Source organism: Salmo salar, chromosome 19 (genome assembly GCF_965601325.2).
Source record: "Salmo salar chromosome 19, fSalSal1, whole genome shotgun sequence".
NCBI lineage: Eukaryota > Metazoa > Chordata > Actinopteri > Salmoniformes > Salmonidae > Salmo > Salmo salar.
This window is the reverse complement of record NC_138309.1, coordinates 3,678,941-3,703,220: the sequence shown is the minus strand read 5'-3', so window position 1 is coordinate 3,703,220 and position 24,280 is coordinate 3,678,941. Positions and strand designations below refer to the sequence as shown.

At 42.9% G+C, this 24,280-nt stretch overlaps 1 protein-coding gene across 1 annotated transcript in view; it reads right to left on the bottom strand.

Annotated features, from left to right (window-relative positions):
- Positions 1–1,781, bottom strand: part of LOC106578304 (leucine zipper putative tumor suppressor 2 homolog) — a 48,535-nt gene extending 46,754 nt beyond the window's left edge. Inside the window, exon 1 of the mRNA XM_014156986.3 lies at positions 1,422–1,781. The gene's annotated coding sequence lies outside the window, so the exon portion shown is untranslated. The remainder of the gene's footprint in view (positions 1–1,421) is intronic.
- Between the last annotated feature and the right edge of the window lie 22,499 nt (positions 1,782–24,280).

The window sequence follows — 24,280 nt, the reverse complement described above, 5'->3', positions numbered from 1 at the left end:
AAACATGGACTCAGCCGAACACAGGCCCAAAAACCCCTATCCACCTGTTGCTCTAACCAACAATATTTTGGTCATCAATTCCAAATTGTGGTTGTGTGTAGATTGATGGGGGGGGGGGGCAAAATGTAGCAAAATGTGGAAAAAGCCAAGGGGTCTGAATACTTTCCGAATGCACTGTACAGTATTTTGACATTATTAAGGTTGAAAAGTTGAATGGCTTCTTCCCGGGCATAAAGGAGAATCGCTATATTCAACGTCTTCTGTAAGAGAAAAATGGGAAAATATGCATACTTTCCTTATGAAACACAATTTTCCACCACCATACTAGAGTCGCTAAATGCTAATCCCGAATGGTGTGTTGCAGCAGTCTGCTTTTTCACCCCTAACCTACCGCTGCACAGCAGGCATAAAATAATACGGAACCCCTGGTCTGATAGTTTCAACCTGATTGGCTGAACGCGATACACACAATTTGGGATTAGCGTTTAGCCATTCTAGCATGGTGGTGGAAAATTGTGTTTCAGTCTTTTCCCAGTCTTTTTCAACTTTCTTGCCTTTAAATAAAGTTATGGAGGAAATCAAAGCCTATGCAGGCTGAATAGAGAATGTTTAGCTAACGGTTCACGAGGGACACAAATGTATTGCCGGCTGCATACAATGCGTTTGGATGGTAAGATGAAAACGACTTAATATTGCCATTATGCATTCCCATCCTGAGCCAGTTATTGACAACTTACTCTGCATTATTGACCTATCAGGATAAAGACAAAGGTCAGTTAAACATGCCATGACATGCATGTTACATGCCTGACACTATAAAGATATGTTTATCAGAGAAGTTTAGTTATGTTTTTAAAGAAGTCATGTAGAAATTGACAGTTTTCACAGAAAGTATGACAGCCTACACCTGTGTCAAAAGGCTACCCTGCCTTCTTTCAACATTTCTACTATTCCTATATGGGACGCTCAGTATCTTGTGAACAAAACTATTATAAAAGTACATTTACACAACATATTATAATAACACAGGCTGCAACGTTGTATAAGTTAAAGATGCCCTTTTCAGAAATCATTGCACAATTTCCTGATTACAAAAATGTTAATAGTTCGCCTAATTTCAGTTTATGTGACCAAACAAGCAATTATAGTGCAGAGAATCACTGTACCATCTAAACCACTGTGAAATATATTTTCCATAACCAAAAATATTGTATTTTCAGCTGTTTGGAGCTGGTGTACAAAAACGAAAGAAAGCAAAAACGAATCTTAAACACATGAAGCATAGAAATAACGCACATCGAACACATCTACCGCTTCTTAGACTTGCTATCAATGAGAATGACAGATCTATATATCACGTTCATGTGAATTTTGTCAGGTCGCCCAAAACGTTACATATTGCAGCATTAAAAAAAACTTACCATGAAAAGCCTCGCTGCATAAGTTCAGTATGAGATTGATCGTTTGGTAAATTCTTTATAAAATAACTGTTTGACGTGGGTGTTCTGTCCTCTTGTACTGTTCTTTTAATTTATCGTTTGTAGCTGGAAAAGTTTTTTCGTGCCTAACATTTCCGTCTCTTCCTCTTTGTAACGAACGCGATGTCGCGTGTTGTTGATGTGAGCGCTCGAGCTCACTGTTCCGACTGCTGAATTTGTGCTGAACGCTTGCAGAAAAATGCCCGTTGAGTCTGTCTTACTGAGCCCAGCCCCCAATAGCTGCACCACCACTGGCTCAAGTAATGTGATGACCAATGAGTTGAAGAATGGGTCTCTTGCCTTGTCTATGACCGCTGTTTTTGTGATGCTGAATGTGCAAATGGAAGTGGAAATTATGATTTCCTGACGATAACAGCTCCTCACAACCACCAATAGTGACCTTCAATGTAAGATTTTACACATATAGCATGTCACTCTGACTGTCATAGACTACTTTAAGTCACAAGTAAATGAACAGGTGACTTTGTTATAAAATTGTTTGTCCTGAAGATAAGCAACACAGTTTCCCTACCTGTTCTAGTGCAACAGCTTCCCCTCTATTCTGAATATGTAAAACCAGGTCGTACCTGACTCGCCTCTATCGTCATAGACCAGCTTTTACTCACTGAAATGAAACAAGCCCACATATATATGGTAGTAGAATGTTATTTTTCTTCCACATACTAATGTTTTTATTGTTGAACTCAGCATGACCCATTACCGGGTCCAAATGACATTATCCTAAGACACTGCCTAGTGACAAAGCTCCCTGCACACACACAACTGTGCACACACTTTATGAGCATGCCAGATTTTTCAAGCTTGCTTTTATTTTAACAGAGTTGAAAACCATTCTCACAGTAATTGGATTTACCAATAGGCTGTTTTGTGCCCTGGGGTAGAGTTCCAGGCAGCAATACAGATAATTCTAAATAAATCAGTCATACAAGGAATGAGGGGAAATTCAACCATAGGCCTACTTATTTGACCACAGGACAATTTGAGGAGCCTTTTTGTTACAGTCACTGATAATTGTGTAAATTGGATGCAAGTGTATTAACAACGAGGCTCTGCAAACCACTGAATGTTCTCTCTCTCTCGCAGTATGAGCAATGGGACTTTTTGTCTTTCCACTGCTCTCACTTTCCTTTAGCCAGGGGTGCATGCTCAAGATGTTTATCATTGCAAGACAGCTTGCCTAGCTGTAATTTGAGTGATAATGGTTTCCACTGTGTCCAGTGTTTTTTTGTGTGTGTGTGGGGGGGGGGGGGGGGGGGGGGGGGGGGTAGCTCAACTTGCAGAATGGAAATAATCATCCAAATTAACTGGCCAATGAACATAACTCATTTAACTCAAAATGGTCACTCAGTGGCCCTGCAATGCACACAGACTAGGTCATTTGAGAATATATTTCCTTCATTTGAAACCTGTCCAAATTTCCATTATGAGCACATAGCACAGTGCATGCAATGACAATAAATCACAATGGCATCATATGCCAAGGAACTTAACCAAAGTGACATTCACAAGTTATAATTTGTCTATTGTAAACTGAAGCTTCTGCAATAATAACTCCCACAAATTGCCAATTCTTACACATGGATATGATCCGGGTTGTGTATAGGGTTTACACACCACACCGGAGATGTTCTATAATGTTGATACAGGCTTTGACCATACACCCTCTTCCAGCCTTCTTCTCCTGCTCTTGTTTCACTTGACATGACATGTGTAGAACACTTAGGAGGCCACTTGCTTCACCCAACCAGATCTTTATTTAAATGTGTATTTTTTTGTGCATTCTACACACATATCACACTTTTTTAAACACTAGTTACATAGATAAATATATACAGAACAAAAATATAAACGCAACATGCCACAATTTCAAAGATTTTACTGAGTTACAGTTCATATAAGAAAATCAGTCAATTGAAATAAATGCATTAGGCCCTAATCTATGGATTTCACATGACTGGGAATACAGATATGCATCTGTTGATCACAGACACCTTAAAAAACAGTTAGGGGCGTGGATCAGAAAACCAGTCAGTATCTGGTGTGACCACCATTTGCATCATGCAACGCGACACGTTTCCTTTGCATAGAGTTGATTGTGGCCTGTGGAATGTTGTCCCACTCCTCTTCAATGGATATTGGAGAGAACTGCATAACGCTGTCATACACGTCGACGTAGAGCATCCCAAACATGCTCAGTGGGTGTTATGTCTGGTGAGTATGCAGTCCATGGAAGAACTGGGACATTTTCAGCTTCCAGGAATTGTGTAGAGATCCTTGCGACATGGGGCCGTGCATTATCATGCTGAAACATGAGGGGATTGCAGTGGATAAATGGCATGACAATGGGCCTCAGGATCTCAGCACGGTATCTCTGTGCATTCAAATTGCCATAGATAAAATGCAGTTGTGTTCGTTGTCTGTAGTTTATGCCTGCCCATACCATAACCCCACCGCCACCACGGAGCACCCTGTTCACAACGTTGATATCAGAAAACTGCTCACCCACACGACGACATACACGTGGTCAGCGGTTGTGAGGTGGGTTGAAAGTACTGACAAATTCTCTAAAACAACATTGGAGGTGACTTATAGTAGAGAAATTAACATTAAATTGTCTGGCAACAGCTCTAGTTGACATTCCTGCAGTCAGCATGCCAATTGCACTCTCCCTCAAAACTTGAGACATCTGTGGCATTGTGTTGTGTGGCAAAACTGCATTTTTTTAGAGTGGTATTTTATTGTCACCAGCACAAGGTGCTGCTTCTTGACATGCCACAACGGTCAGGTTTATCTTGGCAGGAGAAATGCTCACTAACAGGGAAGTAAACACATTTGTAGACAACATTTGAGAGAAATAAGCTTTTTGTATGGAACATTTCTGGGATCATTTATTTCAGCTCATAAAACATGGGACCAACACTTTACATGTTGCGTTTTATACTTTTGTTCAGTGTCGTTATTTGATATACATTACACCTGGATAGATAGCACTTAAACACATCCAGTATATATTATAAATAGTATTTTCAGTCATAACTATTATAGATCATGAGCTTTTAAAACCACCCCTCAGCTGCTCTCAGCCCATCCCACCTATCTCCGTAAACCACCCTCTTATGAGTTCCATGTGCCATATATGAGATGGTTGTATGCCCCATATACATAACGTTCTGTTGGTGGCAAGAATTTTGTAACATAATTTATAATACCTACCATGCCCTGACAACGACCATAGGATTTGGCTATACAGTACAAACAGATCTGGGACCAGGTTACATCAGTGAGCTTTCCTTTCCCCTCAATGCATTCAACCGCTTCTCTGCTGACCCCCTGACACCTGAGCCCAATGCCTACCTGCCCTTTCTACCTTGCTCAGCCACTCTGACACAATGCTAGGAAATCAGGACAGCACAAAATTACCTATCATGTGATCTACTCTCTTATCAGCTAAACCTCCTATTTTTTCTGGCCCTGCAGATCACAGCCCTAGTGATGCATCCTAGTGTGTAACGCTCATGTGTTTTCGATGCCGTAGTTGGTTGGAGCATGTGTTGTGGGTTCCATTCAGTGGTGTAAAAATACTTTAAAGTACTAGTTAAGTAACTTTGTTGGTGTGTCTGTACTTTACTTTACTATAGATATTTTTGAAAACATTTACTTCACTACATTCCTAAAGAAAATAATGTACTTTTTACTCCTGTAACGGCTGTCGTAGGAGAGAGAGGACCAAGGCGCAGCGGGTTGCATGTTCATCATAATATTTAATAATAATTAGTGAACACGAAAAACACAAGAAAACAAAGAACGACAGACCAAAAGGTTAAATAAAGGCTAAATAAATAACAGCAGTGCAATATACAACTACCCACAATTAACAAACAAAACATATCCCTATATATAGGACTCTCAATCAAAGGCAACTACAAACACCTGCCTCCAATTGAGAGTCCAACACCCAATTTCCTAACATAGAAAATACTAAACTAGAAAGAACATAGAAATACAAAAACATAGAACATAACCCAAAACCCGGAAATAATAAATCAAACACCCTTCTAAACAAACCACCACCCCGAACCACATAAAACATATATCCTCTGCCACGTCCTGACCAAACTACAATAACAAATAACCCCTATACTGGTCAGGACATGACAACTCCATACGTTTTCCCCGAACCCCAAAGTACTCATTACATTTTGAATGCTTAGCAGGACAAGAAAATGGTCCAAGTAACATCAAATCTAATTTTATTTGTCACATGCACCGAATACAACAGGTGTAGACCTTAACATGAAATGCTTACTTACAAGCCCTTAACCAACAATGCAGTTCAAGAAAGAGTTAAGAAAATATTGACTAAATAAACTAAAGCAAAATATTAAGTAAAAAGTAACACAATAAAATAACAATAACGAGACTATATACAGAGGGTACCAGTACAGAGTCAATGTGCAGGGGTACAGGTTAGTCGAGGTAATTTGTACATGTAGGTAGAGGTAAAGTGACTATGCATAGATAATAAACAGCAAGTAGCTGCAGTGTAAAAACAAAGGGGGGGTCAATGTAAATAGTCCGGGTAGCCATTTGATTAATTGTTCAGCAGTCTTATGGCTTGGAGGTAGAAGCTGTGAAGGAACCTTTTGGACCTAGACTTGATGCTCCGGTACCGCTTGCTGTGCAGTAGCAGAGAGAACAGTCTATGACTTGGGTGACTGGAGTCTCTGACAATTTTGTGGGCCTTCCTCTGACACCGCCTAGTATATAGGTCCTTCATGGCAGGAAGCTTGGCCTCAGTGATGTACTGGGTCGGATGCGCTAGCCTCTGTAGTGCCTTACGGTCGGATGCCTAGCAGTTGCATACCAGGCGGTGATGCAACCGGTCAGGATGCTCTCGACGGTGCAGCTGTAGAACTTTTTGAGGATCTGAGGACCTATGCCAAATCTTCACAGTCTCCGGAGAGGAAAAAGGTGTTGTCGTGCCCTCATGACTGTCTTGGTGTGTTTGGACCATGATTTGGGTTATGTGGACACGAAGGAACTTGAAACTCTAGACCCGCTCCACTACAGCCCGTCGATGTGAATGGGGGCATGTTCGGCCCTTCTTTCCTGTAGTCCACGATCAGCTCCTTTGTCTTGCTCACGTTGAGGGAGATGCTGTTGTCCTGGCACCACACTGCCAGGTCTCTGACCTGCTCCCTATAGGCTGTCTCATCGTTGTCGGTGATCAGGCCTACCACTGTTGTCGTCAGCAAACTTAATGATGGTGTTGGAGTCGTGCTTGGCCACACGGTCGTGGGTGAACAGGGAGTACAGGAGGGGACTAAGCACGCACCCCTGAGGGGCCCCCGTGTTGACGATCAGCATGGAAGATGTGTTGTTGTCTACCCTTACCACCTGGGGGTGGTCTGTCAGGAAGTCCAGGATCCAGTTGCAGAGGGAGGTGTTTAGTCCCAGGGTCCTTAGCTTAGTGATGAGCTTTGTGGGCACTATGGTGTTGAACGCTGAGCATTCCCACATAGGAGTTCCTTTTGTCCAGGTGGGAAGGGCAGGGTGGAGTGCGATTGAGATTGCATCTGTGGATCTGTTGGGCGGTATGCGAATTGGAGTGGGTTTAGTGTTTCCGGGATGATGGTGTTGATGTGAGCACTTTATGGCTACCGGCGTGAGTGCTACGGGGCGGTAGTCATTTAGGCAGGTTCCCTTCGGTTTCTTGGGCACAGGGACTCTGGTGATCTGCTTGAAACATAAAGGTATTACAGACTCTATCAGGGAGAGGTTGAAAATGTCAGTGAAGACACTTGCCAGTTGGTCCGCGCATGCTCTGAGTACAAGTCCTGGTAATCCGTCTGGCCCTGCTGTCTTATGAATGTATTGACGCTTTGCCTGTGATGGTCCGTCTAAGGGCAGCATAGCGAGATTTCTTATAAACGTCCGGATTAGTGTCCCGCTCAATGAAAGTGGCAACTCTAGCCTTTAGCTCGGTGAGGATGTTGCCTACAATCCATGGCTACTGATTGGGATATGTATGTATGGTCACTATGGGGACGACGTCGTTGATGCACTTAATGATGAAGCCGGTGACTGAGGTGGTATTCTCCTCAATGCCATTTTATGAATCCTGGAACATATTCCAGTCAGTGCTAGCAAAACAGTCCTGTAGCGTAGCATCCGCGTCATCTGACCACTTCCATATTGAGCGAGCCACTTGTACTTCCTGCTTTAGTTTTTGCTTGTAAGCCGGAATCAGGAGGATATAATTATGGTCAGATTTACCAAATGGGGGGCGAGGGAGAGCTTTGTATGCGTCTCTGTGTGTGGAGTAAAGGTGGGCTAGAATCTTTTTTCCTCTGGTTGCACATGTGAGTTGCTGGTAGAAATTAGGTCAAATGGATTTAAGTTTGCCTGCATAAAAGCCCTGGCCACTAGGAGCGCCGCTTCTGGGTGAACATTTTCTTGTTTTCTTATGGCCTTATACAGCCCATTGAGTGTGGTCTTAATGCCAGCTTCAGTTTGTGGTGGTAAATAGACAGCTACGAAAAATATAGATAACTCTTGGTAGATAGTGTGGTCTACAGCTTATCATGAGGTACTCTACCTCAGGCAAGCAATACCTTGAGACTTCCTTAATATTAGACATCACACACCAGCTGTTACTGACAAATAGACACACCCCCACCCCTCGTCTTACCAGACGAATCTGTTCTGTCCTGCCGATGCCTTGGAAAACCCAGCCAACTGTATATTGTCCGTGTCGTCGTTTAGCCATGACTCGGTGAAACATAAGATATTACAGTTTTTAATATCCCGTGGGTAGGATAGTCTCGAACGGAGATAATCGTGTTCATTCTCCAGTGATTACCATCCGTTCTATTGGCCAACATGCAGAGGCGGGTTACCCACTCGCCGATGAATTCTCACAAGGCACCCCGATCTTCGCCCCCCTGTATTTCCGTCTTTTCTTCACGCGAATGACGGGGATTTGAGCCTGGTCTCGGAGAAGCAGAATGTCCTTCACGTTGGACATATTAAAGACAAAATCGTAGTCCAGTTAGAGGTGAGTAATCACTATTCTGATATCCAGAAGCTCTTTTCTGTCATAAGAGATGGAAACATCAACATTATGTACAAAATGCAAATGCTTCATTTGTAAATGGGAAAATTATGCTGTCTAGTTTATTTAATATAAGTAATTAGAAATTATTTATACTCTTACTTTTTGATACTTAGGTCTATTTTAACAATTACATTTACTTTTGATACTTAAGTATATTTAAAACCAAATACTTTTAGACTTTACTCAAGTATTATTTTACTGGATGAATTTCACTTGAGTCATTTTCTATTAAGGTATCTTTATCTTTATTCAAGTATGACACATGGGTACTTTTTCCACCACTGATTCCATTCCCACATGGACCAGATATTACTATGAATGTGCTGCTAAGTAACCATATTACTATTGTCATTAGGGAGGCTGTTACCAACAGCATGCAAATAGGAGGCTTTAGTTACCAGCCTGCTCTCTGAAATGGATAGGGAACATTTTAGTATGTTAGAGATTATATATTTTTTGTCTTTACAGCTCAGGTGTAGGGTATGTAAAATAAAATTGGCATGCATGCTGATATCACATTCTCGATTCATCACCTGAAAAACAGAAAGACAAGAGGAATAAAGTTCAAGCTATCATTAGACTGCTCAAAGTAAACAGAGCAAACAAGACGACATAAAACCCATCTCAAAGCATTGGAATGTTATGACAATGGGGTTTCTTTAGCACTCCATAATTCTTCCCTTGCGTACTTCCCATTCATTCATTTGAAAGACGTCAATGAACTTTTATGAAAATAACCTCCCTAAGGGTGGATTTTAATTTGCATATTTTAGGAATAATTTAACTGATGTTGCCATTGTTCTTGTCCAAAGCAATGTCTCACATGAGAGGCAAGTTTATGTGCCAGGTAACACTGAGCCACAAGGAAAATAACTACTCCAAATTACTTTGCAAACACCTCCAGGGAGATGTAATAAAATGGGATTCAAATGTATTCATACAGTGCATTTGGAAAGAATTCAGATCCCTTGACTTTTTCAAAAATTTTGTTACGTTACAGCCTTATTCGAAAATTGATTAAATTGTTTTTTTCCCCTCATCAATCTTCACGCAATACCCCATAATAACAAAGCAAAAACAGGTTTTGAGAAATGTTTTCAAAAACTATATCACATTCACATAATTATTGAGACCCTTTACTCAGTACTTTGTTGAAGCACCTTTGGCAGTGATTACAGCCTCGAGTCTTCTTGGGTGTGAAGCTACAAGCTTGGCACACCTGTATTTGGGGAGTTTCTCCTCATTCTTCTCTGCAGATCCTCTCAAGCTCTGTCAGGTTGGATGGGGAACGTCGCTGCACAGCTATTTTCAGGTCTCTTCAGAGATGTTCGATCGGATTCAAGTCCGGGCTCTGGCAGGGCCACTCAAGGACATTCAGAGACTTGTCCCAAAGCCACTCCTGCATTGTCTTGGCTGTGTTTTAGGGTAATTGTCCTGTTGGAAGGTGAACCTTCGCCCCAGTCTGAGGTCCTGATCGCTCTGGAGCAGATTTTCATCAAGGATCTCTCTGTACTTTGCTCCGTTCATCTTTCCCTCGATCCTGACTAGTCTCCCAGTCCCTTCCGCTGAAAAACCTCCCCACAGTATGATTCTGCTACCTCCATTTTTCAACGTAGGAATGGTGCCAGGTTTCCTCCAGTTGTGTGACGCTTGGCATTCAGGCCAAAGAGTTCAATCTTGGTTTCATCAGACCAGAGAATCTTGTTTCTCAAGGTCTGAGAGTCCTTTAGATGCCTATTGGCAAACTCCAAGCGGGCTGTCATGTGCCTTTTACTGAGGAGTGGCTTCTGTCTGGCCACTCTACAGGCCTGATTGGTGGAGTGCTTCGACCTCGTGGCTTGGTTTTTGCTCTGACAAGCACTGTCAACTGTGGGACCTTGTATAGACAGGTGTGTGCCTTCCCAAATCATGTCCAATCAATTGAATTTACCACAGGTGGACTTCAATTAAGTTGTAGAAACATCTCAAGGATGATCAATGGAAACAGGATGCACCTGAGCTCAATTCCGAGTCTCTTAGCAAAGGGTCTGAATACGTCTGTCAATCAGGTATCTGTTTTTTTAATTTTTAATACATTTGCAAAAATTTCAAAAAACGTATTTTCACTTTGTGATTATGGGGTATTGTGTGAGGAACATTTTTTATTTAATCCATTTTAGAATAAGGCTATAATGTAACAAAATGTGGAAAAAGTCAAGGGGTCTGTATGCTTTCTGAATGCACTGTAGTTTGTCATACTTTTTAATTTGTTAATGCCTTGTACCAAAATAATACAAATGTTAATCAGCATGTGATCGTGACATTACAGAAATTGTCATGCCTGTTTATTTTTGCTGTCATGTTATGAAAAGATACATTTGAAGGAAAGCTGTTTCGTATACTGTGAGTAACCATTGCAAAACTTTTGATAAATTGTTGTCATTTTGGTGGTTATATTCTAGAATTCATTTTAGAGGTAAAAAGGACATATGGCATGGATCATGTTTCAAAGACGAATACGTTTATTATACAGTGGCAAGAAAAAGTATGAACCCTTTGGAATTATCTGGATTTCTGCATAATTTGGTCATACAATTAGATCTGATCTTCATCCAAGTCACAACAACAGACAAACCCGGTCTGCTTAAACTAATAACACACAAATGATTGTATTTTTTCTTGTCTATATTGAATACATCATTTAAACATTCACAGTGTAGGTTGGAAAAAGTATGTCAACCCCTAGGCTAATGACTTCTCCAAAAGCTAATTGGAGTCAGGAGTCAGCTAACCTGGAGTACAATCATTGAGACGAGATTGGAGATGTTGGTAAGAGCTGCCCTTCCCTATAATTTTTTTTTATAGGGAATGCTCACAAAATTTGAGTTTGCTATTCAGAAGACCCAAGATTAAGAGTTGTTGACTTGCATAAAGCTGGAAAGGGTTACAAAAGTATCTCTAAAAGCCTTGACATTTATCAGTCCACGGTAAGACAAATTGTCTATAAATGGAGAAAGTTCAGCACTGTTGCTACTCTCCCTAGGAGTGGCCGTCCTGCAAAGATGACTGCAAGAGCACAGCGCAGAATACTCAATGAGGTTAAGAAGAATACTAGAGTGTCAGCTAAAGACTTAAAACCTCTTAAGGAGGTGCGTTTTTTTCTACCATCATCTTTGAAATGCAAGAGAAAGGACATAATGTATTATTCCAGCCCTGCCGCAAGTTAGATTCTGGCCACTAGATGGCAGCAGTGTATGTTCAACGTTTTAGACTGATCCAATTAACCATTGTATTTCTGTTCAAGACTGCCCAAATGTGCCTAATTGGTTTATTAATAAATTTTGAAGTTCATAACTGTGCACTCTCCTCAAACAATAACATGGTATTATTTCACTGTAATAGCTTCTTTAAATTGGAAAAAGTGCAGTTAGATTAACAAAAATGTAAGCTTTCTGCCAATATCAGATATGTCTATGTCCTGGGAAATGTTCTTGTTACTTACAACCTCATGCTAATCACATTAGCCTACGTTAGCTCATCCGTCCCGCAGGGGATCCACCGATCCTGTAGATTAAAGAAATCTCTATAACATGCTAACATCTCTGTTGACGAGTCTACGATACGTAAAATACTAAACAAGTATGGTGTTCATGGGAGGACACCACAGAAGAAGCCAATGCTGTCCAAAAAAAACATTACTGCACATCTGAAGTTCGCAAAAGAGCATCTGGATGTTCCACAGCGCTATTGGCAAAATATTCTGTGGACAGATGAAATTAAAGTTGAGTTGTTTGGAAGGAACACACAACACTATGTGTGGAGAAAAAAAGGCACAGCACACCAACATCAAAACCTCATCCCAAGTGTAAAGTATGGTAGAGGGAGCATCATGGTTTGGAGCTGCTTTGCTGCCTCAGGGCCTGGACAGCTTGCCATCATCGACGGAAAAATGAATTCCCAAGTTTATCAAGACATTTTGCAGGAGAATGTAAGGCTATCTGTCCGTCAATTGAAGCTTAACAGAAGTTGGGTGATACAACAGGACAACGACCCAAAACACAGAAGTAAATCAACAACAGAATGGCTTCAACAGAAGAAAATACGCCTTCTGGAGTGGCCTGACCTCAACCCGATTGAGATGCTAGGGCATGACCTCAAGAGAGAGGTTCACACCAGACAAAATTCCTCCTGACCGCTGTGCAGGTCTGATCGCAACTGCAGAAAACGTTTGGTGTACACATTGTGTTCAATAAAGATATGAAAACGTATAATTGTTTGTGCGTTATTAGTTTAAGCAGACTGTGTTTGTCTATTGTTGTGACTTAGATGAAGATCAGATCAAATGTTATGACCAATTTATGCAGAAGTCCAGGTAATTCCAAAAGGTTCACATACTTTTTCTTGCCACTGTAAATTACATTTCCAACTGCTTTCCATGGAGTAAAAACAAGATATCAGTTATGTCATTACCCATAATCCTGCGTTTTAATCAATAAAGGTTAAAAGAATGTGAATGTTTTGTTTGGTATTTTCTAATGTGCTTGTAAATGAACAATTGGGACAACAACTGGGAAATGGGGATAGCAAGTGTTATTTTCAGTCAATGTGCGGTCCAAATGTGCCATTCAATATGAGCATACATTTTTTTTCTGGTTCCATTCAATCTCCCTGGTTTTTATCTGCTGTAATTCTGCAGGCATCAGTCTGGTGATTACTGCCTGGAGCTGGAGACTTGACCGGCTTGGAGCCAAAGGTCCTCCGACCAAGCAAACTATCCTGTGTAGCCAATCAGAGGGCCAGACGAATTGCTTTGTTATCTAGTGAATGGTGCACTTACTTTGATGGCAGGTTTATTTAAGTAACAAGGCCTGAGGGTGTGTGGTATATGGTCAATATACCACGGCTAAGGGCTGTCCTTAGGCACGATGCAATGCGAAGCTATATACAATTTTTGTCATACCCGTGGTATACCATGGCTGTCAGCCAATCAGCATTCAGGGCTCAAACTACCCAGTTTATAATAGTCTTTTGGTAACTGAAGTACAATGTCATATGTATTTTTGTAATGTAATGTTTCAGTTTGGTACTGTATTTCAGATGAAATGACCTGATGATATCCAATACAGAATGACACAATACATCAAACCAAAAAGATAAAATACCACCTTTGATAATGGTAAAATGCCATGCCTACCACTATCTACAGTACATTGCTCTACCTTACCAAGTCATTCTACAAAGTCATCACATTAGGAGGCATAATGGACCAAAAAAAATTGTAAAAAATTACCCTCGCTCATACATAGACGGGTTGGCATATTTCGAGGGTATATTTATGGGGACCATTGGGGAGACACTGCACAGTTAGTTAATCGGCTTATGGGACATGGCTTATGCCTATAATGCTGCAATTAATGGCTGTGCCGAGAGATCATTTGCTCTGGTACAGTATGCTGCACACCGACTTTCATGGTGGTGTAGACAGACATTGCATGCGTTTGGTAATAGTGGATTAGGTTTACTAGGGCCCACTTTGAAGGTGCCTGTACAGATGCCTAATTTGAGAGTGAGTTCAATTGGCTTTTTTCTCTCGGTTGGAGGCCCTGGAGTATTAGCTACTCCTGCTTGGCTGAGCATAGCTCTCCCCCTCTCTCTCAATTAAATTCAATTCAATTCAAGGGCTTTATTGGCATGGGAAACATATGTTAACATTGCCAAAGCAAGTGAAGTAGATAATAAACAAAACTGAAATAAACAATAAAAATGTACAGTAAACATTACACTCACAGAAGTTCCAAAAGAATAAAGACATTTTAAATGTCATATACAGTGTTGTTATGATGTGCAAATAGTGAAAGTACAAAAGGGAAAATAAATAAACATAAATATGGGTTGTATTTACAATGGTGTTTGTTCTTCACTGGTTGCCCTTTCCTTGTGGCAACAGGTCAGAAATCTTGCTACTGTGATGGCACACTGGTATTTCACCTAGTAGATATGGGAGTTCATCAAAATTGGGTTTGTTTTCAAATTATTTGTTGATCTGTGTAATCTGAGGGAAATATGTGTCTCTAATATTGTCATATATTTGGTAGCAGGTTAGGAAGTGCAGCTCAGTTTCCACCTCATTTTGTGGGCAGTGTGCACATAGCCTGTCTTCTCTTGAGAGCCAGGTCTGCCTACGGCGGCCTTTCTCAATAGCAATGCTCACTGAGACTGTACATCGTCAAAGCTTTCCTTAAATTTGGGTCAGTCACAGTGGTCAGGTATTCTGCCACTGTGTACTCTCTGTTTAGGGACAAATAGCATTTTAGTTTACTCTGTAATTTTGTTAATTCTTTCCCATGTGTCAAGTAATTATCTTTTTGTTATTTCATGATTTGGTTGGGTCTAATTGTGTTGCTGTCCTGGGGCTCTGTGGGGTCTGTTTGTGTTTGTGAACAGAGCCCCAGGACCAGCTTGCTTAGGGGACTCTTCTCCGGGTTCATCTCTCTGTAGATGATGGCTTTGTTATGGAAGGTTTAGGTATCGCTTCATTTTAGGTGGTTGTAGAATTGAACTGCTATTTTCTGGATTTTGTTAAGTAGCAGGTATAGGCCTAATTCTGTTCTGCATGCATTAGTTGGTGTTTGCATGCAGAGTCTCAATTTGGTGTTTGTCCCATTTTGTGAATTCTTGGTTGGTGAGCGGACCCCAACCATAAAGGGCAATGGGCTCTATAACCGATTCAAGTACACTGCTCCAAAAAAATAAAGGGAACACTAAAATAACCCATCCTAGATCTGAATGAATGAAATAATCTTATTAAATACTTTTTTCTTTACATAGTTGAATGTGCTGACAACAAAATCACACAAAAATAATCAATGGAAATCCAATTTATCAACCCATGGAGGTCTGGATTTGGAGTCACACTCAAAATTAAAGTGGAAAACCACACAACAGGCTGATCCAACTTTGATGTAATGTCCTTAAAACAAGTCAAAATGAGGCTCAGTAGTGTGTGTGGCCTCCACGTGCCTGTATGACCTCCCTACAACGCCTGGGCATGCTCCTGATGAGGTGGCGGATGGTCTCCTGAGGGATCTCCTCCCAGACCTGGACTAAAGCATCCGCCAACTCCTGGACAGTCTGTGGTGCAACGTGGCGTTGGTGGATGGAGCGATACATGATGTCCCAGATGTGCTCAATTGGATTCAGGTCTGGGGAACGGGCGGGCCAGTCCATAGCATCAATGCCTTGCTCTTGCAGGAACTGCTGACACACTCCAGCCACATGAGGTCTAGCATTGTCTTGCATTAGGAGGAACCCAGGGCCAACCGCACCAGCATATGGTCTCACAAGGGGTCTGAGGATCTCATCTCGGTACCTAATGGCAGTCAGGCTACCTCTGGCGAGCACATGGAGGGCTGTGTGGCCCCCCAAAGAAATGCCACCCCACACCATGACTGACCCACCGCCAAACCGGTCATGCTGGAGGATGTTGCAGGCAGCAGAACGTTCTCCACGGCGTCTCCAGACTCTGTCACGTTTGTGAAGAGCACAGGGCACCAGTGGCGAATTTGCCAATCTTGGTGTTCTCTGGCAAATGCCAAACGTCCTGCACAGTGTTGGGCTGTAAGCACAACCCCCACCTGTGGACGTCGGGCCCTCATACCACCCTCATGGAGTCTGTTTCTGACCGTTTGAGCAGACACATGCACATTTGTGGCCTGCTGGAGGTCATTTTGCAGGGCTCTGGCAGTGCTCCTCCTGCTCCTCCTTGCACAAAGGCGGAGGTAGCGGTCCTGCTGCTGGGTTGTTGCCCTCCTACGGCCTCCTCCACGTCTCCTGATGTACTGGCCTGTCTCCTGGTAGCGCCTCCATGCTCTGGACACTACGCTGACAGACACAGCAAACCTTCTTGCCACAGCTCGCATTGATGTGCCATCCTGGATGAGCTGCACTACCTGAGCCACTTGTGTGGGTTGTAGACTCCGTCTCATGCTTCCACTAGAGTGAAAGCACCGCCAGCATTCAAAAGTGACCAAAACATCAGCCAGGAAGCATAGGAACTGAGAAGTGGTCTGTGGTCCACCTGCAGAACCTACTCCTTTATTGGGGGTGTCTTGCTAATTGCCTATAATTTCCACCTGTTTTCTATTCCATTTGCACAACAGCATGTGAAATCTATTGTCAATCAGTGTTGTTTCCTAAGTGGACAGTTTGATTTCACAGAAGTGTGATTGACTTGGAGTTACATTGTGTTGTTAAGTGTTCCCTTTATTTTTTTGAGCAGTGTATTTTTAGCCAGATCCTAATTGGTATGTTGAGTTGTTATGTTGATGTTCCTTTTGAGTGTATATATTTCCTGTTTGAATCCATAAGGAGTACAATCTGTGTCTTGTGTATGTCCTCAGTGGGTGTGGGGCTGTTTTCAGGAGGGCTATAGGGGTGGCTGACAGGGAGCGTGCTCAGAGGGGGTGGGATCCCCTAGGCTTGGGGTTCTTCATTTGTCTGTTCTGCTGTGATGTTGACGTATGGTCAGGGTCTGGGGTGGACTGTTCTGCTGTGATGTTGACGTATGGTCAGGGTCTGGGGTGGACTGTTCTGCTGTGGTGTCAAGACTTATGTCGGGAGCTGAGGTGGGCTGTTCTGCTGGCTTCTCTGCAGGGGTGGCCACCTCTCTAATGGGTTGTTCTCTGTCACACGCCATCCACCTCACCCTCTCCTCCATCACTCTGATCCTCTCCTCTAGTGCTCTGTCCTTCTCCTGCTCCTGCTCTTTCTCCTGTTGATGTTGTCTCACCACAGTCCAGAGTGCAGATGTGTCTCTCTCCACCTCCAACTCTCTGGGTCTGGTTGAGGGGGTGTTGTTGAGCTCGATGATTTTTTTGTGCTGACAGGAATGTGTTCACCTCCTGTTCCAGCTCCACCTGCCTTACCTCCAGCTGGGTGAATCTATCCTTCATTTAAATGAGGGAGTAGCACTCTGTGCTGGGATTTTTATATTTTATTTTATTACATTTTTTAACCTTCATTTAACTAGGCAAGTCAGTTAAGAACAAATTCTTATTTACAATGATGGTCTACACTGGCCAAACCTGGACGACGCTGGGCCAATTGTGCGCTGCCCTATGGGACTCCCAATCATGGCCGGTTGTGATACAGCCTGGGAGATTGACTTTCCGCTTGGGGTTGCTCATCTGTGTGGTTGTAAAATGAAGAGGCCTGGTCTTTCATCAAAGCAAAGGGTGGCTACTTTGAAGAATCTCAAATATAAAATATATTTTTATATGTTTAACACTTTTTTGTTTACTACATGATTCCATATGTGTTATTTCATAGTTTCGGTGTCTTCACTATTATTCTACAATGTAGAAAATAGTAAAAAATAAAGAAAAACCCTCGAATGAGTAGGTGTGTCCAAACTTTTGACTGGTACTGTACATCTCACACACATAGCCAGTGAACATGTAGGAATGTCAAGTTGACATAATGAGCAGAAACTTCAGCCTTCCTGTGGTCAAGGACTGACAGAGAGCACAAAGGGAGGATCTACATATGGTTATTAATACACAGAGCACATATATCCTCCTCTGGATATAGTCTGCATTTTTGGGGGGTAGGATGGAGGATATTGTGGATCAAAGGTGCCGTGCGCACTTGTGTTAGTCAGGTGGAGAAATATCCCCCAAATGTCTTTGCAACCAGAGCGGAGGGCAGAGAGCTTCTTCATCGTCTTTTAATCTGAGCCAGTACTGGCCTGTAGTGTGGCTATGAGGGAGTTTACTTATAGATGTGTCTTGCATGCTACACTAAGCATGAAGTACACAGAGAAATAACCATTGCAATTATACAAAACAAAAATTATATTATAAAGAAGGAAGCACAATACAAAACAACAACAAAGCAATTTGAGTTCACTGAAGTGTTAAGCAGAAACCAGGTCATGTAATTGAAATATTTATGTCATAATGAAGACAAAAGGAGCATGAGAGAGAGAGAGAAGCTCCAGATGTAATGAAGGAAGGAACTCAAAGAAAGGCATCAAAGACTAAGACAGAAAACACTTCATTCCCCAAAAGGCCAACTTTCAAAAGGCTCCTCCACAAAAAACTATAAAGAGAAAGAACAGCTACAGTGTCTGCTTCAGAAGAAATCCTTGTTTGTTTTTGGAGAGTTTTCCTCCAATAACGTATTGCTTCAAGAGGATTATTTCAGGATCAATGCTGAACAGGAAGCATATATTTTGCAGTAGTGTCTTCTCGCTACGTCCTTGTATCAGGAAGAAAAGGTCTGTGGTTGTCCCATAGTTAGCCTCACAAAATACAAGAGCAATCTGATGCCAAAGCCTCGTTGCTGATTGACTGTGATTTAGGCTCCTGAAATTACCTCCAGCTTTGTCGACATAGTTGCCTTGATGTCAAATGAAGGGAAGTTAATGGGCCGAAGAACTATGCATATCCATCCCCACCAACCTTAGTATTACAAAAGAGCAGCAGAGGCTTCCATAGGGGAACAAAGTTGTTGAGATTCCTGCCATATCTGTATGGCTCCATGCTTGTGTAAGACAACGTGTATAGTACATTTACATAACTATTGAATATAAGCTCTCTGAAGAAAACCCTCTAAATCTTTGTGATTAGATTATTAGCTATGGCCAATTTCCCATATTCCTGCGCTCAATTGCAGTGGAGAAAAAAATACTCATTTGTTATACTTAAGTAATTTTCAATGAACATATCTTTACTTTTACTGAAGTAAAAGTGAGTCACCCAGCAAAATACTACTTGAGTAAAAGTCTAAAAGTTTTGTTTTAAATATACTTAAGTATCAAAAGTAAATGTAATTGATAAAATATACTTAAGTATCAAAAGTACTTAAGTATTTTACACCAATTGAGATAATTTTTTACGCTCAATTGAGATAATTTCCACACTGCCACGTAGGGCTGCACAATATGGGCAAATAATCTAGGATTTATTTTTAACCAAACGTTGCAATTGAGATTTGACTTGCGAATTAGAGCAAAACTGTTTGAATTGTGGAAATTGAATGACTATTCTAATTCTGTACTTAGAATATAATAGTGGGCACGTTGAATACAGTGTTGTTTGAGATGACAACGAAATAAAATGCCAGGGAGGAGTTATTGGGACAGGGTAGGAACTAAAGTGTTGATAACTGTTTCCAAGGGGAACCTATAAGCTTTGGCTACATTGCGTGTCTTCTCTTAGCTACTTTATGTAGCTAACATGTTATTGCTTTGCATATTGTTCTTTAATTTAGAAGATACTGTCGCACAAACAATATGCTGATTTAGGACTTCACCATCACTGGTATTATCAGGCTGTATTAGCTAGCTGTATTAGTTACATTTACATTACATTTAAGTCATTTAGCAGACGCTCTTATCCAGAGCGACTTACAAATTGGTGCATTCACATTATGATATCCAGTGGAACAACCACTTTACAATAGTGCATCTAAATCTTTTAAGGGTGGGGGGGGGGTTAGAAGGATTACTTTATCCTATCCCAGGTATTCCTTAAAGAGGTGGGGTTTCAGGTGTCTCCGGAAGGTGGTGATTGACTCCGCTGTCCTGGCGTCGTGAGGGAGCTTGTTCCACCATTGGGGTGCCAGAGCAGCGAACAGTTTTGACTGGGCTGAGCGGGAACTGTGCTTCCTCAGAGGTAGGGGGGCCAGCAGGCCAGAGGTGGATGAACGCAGTGCCCTTGTTTGGGTGTAGGGCCTGATCAGAGCCTGAAGGTATGGCGGTGCCGTTCCCTTCACAGCTCCGTAGGCAATCACCATGGTCTTGTAGCGGATGCGAGCTTCAACTGGAAGCCAGTGGAGAGAGCGGAGGAGCGGGGTGACGTGAGAGAACTTGGGAAGGTTGAACACCAGACGGGCTGCGGCGTTCTGGATGAGTTGTAGGGGTTTAATGGCACAGGCAGGGAGCCCAGCCAACAGCGAGTTGCAGTAATCCAGACGGGAGATGACAAGTGCCTGGATTAGGACCTGCGCCGCTTCCTGTGTGAGGCAGGGTCGTACTCTGCGAATGTTGTAGAGCATGAACCTACAGGATCGGGTCACCGCCTTGATGTTAGTGGAGAACGACAGGGTGTTGTCCAGGATCACGCCAAGGTTCTTAGCACTCTGGGAGGAGGACACAAGGGAGTTGTCAACCGTGATGGCGAGATCATGGAACGGGCAGTCCTTCCCCGGGAGGAAGAGCAGCTCCGTCTTGCCGAGGTTCAGCTTGAGGTGGTGATCCGTCATCCACACTGATATGTCTGACAGACATGCAGAGATGCGATTCGCCGCCTGGTTATCAGAAGGGGGAAAGGAGAAGATTAATTGTGTGTCGTCTGCATAGCAATGATAGGAGAGACCATGTGAGGATATGACAGAGCCAAGTGACTTGGTGTATAGCGAGAATAGGAGAGGGCCTAGAACAGAGCCCTGGGGGACACCAGTGGTGAGAGCGCATGGTGCAGAGACAGATTCTCGCCACGCCACCTGGTAGGAGCGACCTGTCAGGTAGGACGCAATCCAAGCGTGGGCCGCGCCGGAGATGCCCAACTCGGAGAGGGTGGAGAGGAGGATCTGATGGTTCACAGTATCAAAGGCAGCAGATAGGTCTAGAAGGATGAGAGCAGAGGAGAGAGTTAGCTTTAGCAGTGCGGAGAGCCTCCGTGACACAGAGAAGAGCAGTCTCAGTTGAATGCCCAGTCTTGAAACCTGACTGATTAGGATCAAGAAGGTCATTCTGAGAGAGATAGCAGGAGAGCTGGCCAAGGACGGCACGTTCAAGAGTTTTGGAGAGAAAAGAAAGAAGGGATACTGGTCTGTAGTTGTTGACATCGGAGGGATCGAGTGTAGGTTTTTTCAGAAGGGGTGCAACTCTCGCTCTCTTGAAGACGGAAGGGACGTAGCCAGCGGTCAAGGATGAGTTGATGAGCGAGGTGAGGAAGGGGAGAAGGTCTCCGGAAATGGTCTGGAGAAGAGAGGAGGGGATAGGGTCAAGTGGGCAGGTTGTTGGGCGGCTGGCCATCACAAGACGCGAGATTTCATCTGGAGAGAGAGGGGAGAAAGAGGTCAAAGCACAGGGTAGGGCAGTGTGAGCAGGACCAGCGGTGTCGTTTGACTTAGCAAACGAGGATCGGATATCGTCAACCTTCTTTTCAAAATGGTTGACGAAGTCATCCCGCAGAGAGGGAGGAGGGGGGGAGGGGGAGGAGGATTCAGGAGGGAGGAGAAGGTAGCAAAGAGCTTCCTAGGGTTAGAGGCAGATGCTTGGAATTTAGAGTGGTAGAAAGTGGCTTTAGCAGCAGAGACAGAAGAGGAGAATGTAGAGAGGAGGGAGTGAAAGGATGCCAGGTCCGCAGGGAGGCGAGTTTTCCTCCATTTCCGCTCGGCTGCCCGGAGCCCTGTTCTGTGAGCTCGTAGTGAGTCGTCGAGCCACGGAGCAGGAGGGGAGGACCGAGCCGGCCTGGAGGATAGGGGACAGAGAAAATCAAAGGATGCAGAAAGGGAGGAGAGGAGGGTTGAGGAGGCAGAATCAGGAGATAGGTTGGAGAAGGTTTGAGCAGAGGGAAGAGATGATAGGATGGAAGAGGAGAGAGTAGCGGGAGAGAGAGAGCAAAGGTTGGGACGGCGCAATACCATCCGAATAGGGGCAGAGTGAGAAGTGTTGGATGAGAGCAAGAGGGAAAAGGATACAAGGTAGTGGTCGGAGATTTGGAGGGGAGTTGCAATGAGATTAGTGGAAGAACAGCATCTAGTAAAGATGAGGTCAAGCGTATTGCCTGCCTTGTGAGTAGGGGGGGAAGGTGAGAGGGTGAGGTCGAAAGAGGAGAGGAGTGGAAAGAAGGAGGCAGAGAGGAATGAGTCGAAGGTAGACGTGGGGAGGTTAAAGTCACCCAGAACTGTGAGAGGTGAGCCATCCTCAGGAAAGGAACTTATCAAGGCGTCAAGCTCATTGATGAACTCTCCAAGGGAACCTGGAGGGCGATAAATGATAAGGATGTTAAGCTTGAAATGGCTGGTAACTGTGACAGCATGGAATTCAAATGAGGAGATAGACAGATGGGTCAGGGGAGAAAGAGAGAATGTCCACTTGGGAGAGATGAGGATTCCAGTGCCACCAACCCGCTGGCTCGATGCTCTAGGGGTATGCGAGAACACGTGGGCAGACGAAGAGAGAGCAGTAGGAGTAGCAGTGTTATCTGTGGTAATCCATGTTTCCGTCAGCGCCAGGAAGTCTAGGGACTGGAGGGTAGCATAGGCTGAGATGAACTCTGCCTTGTTGGCTGCAGACCGGCAGTTCCAGAGGCTGCCGGAGACCTGGAACACCACGTGGGTCGTGCGCGCTGGGACCACCAGGTTAGAGTGGCAGCGGCCACGCGGTGTGAAGCGTTTGTATGGCCTGTGCAGAGGGGAGAGAACAGGGATAGACAGACACATAGTTGACAAGCTACAGAAGTGTTGTTTCTTGTATTATTGTCTCTTGTGTCTTTAGAGAACTGTTTCACTTTGATATCCTTTTTCTTCTGTCCTGATTTTCTCTTTCTTTTCTTCTGTTAACTAGATATTCTTTGTTGTTCTTCGTTAGCTAGCTAGCTTCTTCCAAAAGAGTCCCTAGCAACTGCTTATCAACTGGTAAACAATTCAGCTAGCTAAGATAACTACAATTTTATGAAAAATAGTTATTTTTCAAAAGCCTATCTTCTTTGTTTGTTTCTTGTTTTTTCTCCTATTCAGTCTTGCAGTTTTCTTTTGCTTTTTTCCGATGTACTTCACTCTAAAAACCATGTAAATTTCAATATTTGTAGGAGCTCATTTTTCAGCTGCTGCTGCTCATAGTTCTCTTACTCAGAACATATATTAGCTAGCTATTAGCATTAGTGGCTAACAATTAGCGTCTCACAAGATTTAGGGCAAATTGCTAAGAAAAGACAAACTAGCTGTTTGCTGATGTAAGAAACACAAACTAACAGTGTCATTATAGAACGCAAGTGGATTTATAGCCATTTAGGGCTAAGTGTCCTGCTAGAGGGCGTGCAAACTGGAGGGTGCGCAATTCAAATAAATAATCCTAAAATTATGGATATAAAACATTTAGGTACAGTTGAAGTCGGAAGTTTACACACACTTAGGTTGGAGTCATTAAAACTCATTTTTCAACCACTCCACAAATTTCTTGTTAACAAACTATACTTTTGGCAAGTTGATTAGGATATCTACTTTGTGCATGACACAAGTAATGTTTCCTACAATTGTTTACAGACAGATTAGTTCACTTATAATTCACTATATCACAATTCCGGTGGGTCAGAAGTTTACACCTGACTGTGCCTTTAAACGGCTTGGAAAATTCCAGAAAATGATGTCATAGCTTTAGAAGCTTCTGATAGACAAATTGACATCATTTGAGTCAATTGGAGGTGTACCTGTGGATGTATTTCAAGGCCTACCTTCAAACTCAGTGCCTCTTTGCTTGACATCATGGGAAAATCTAAAGAAATCAGCCAATACCTCAGAAAGAAATTGTAGACCTCCACAAGTCTGGTTCAGCCTTAGGAGCGATTTCCAAATGCTTGAACATACCACGTTCATCTGTACAAACAGTAGTACGCAAGTATTAACACCATGGGACCACGCAGCCGTCATACCGCTCGGGAAGGAGACACGTTCTGTC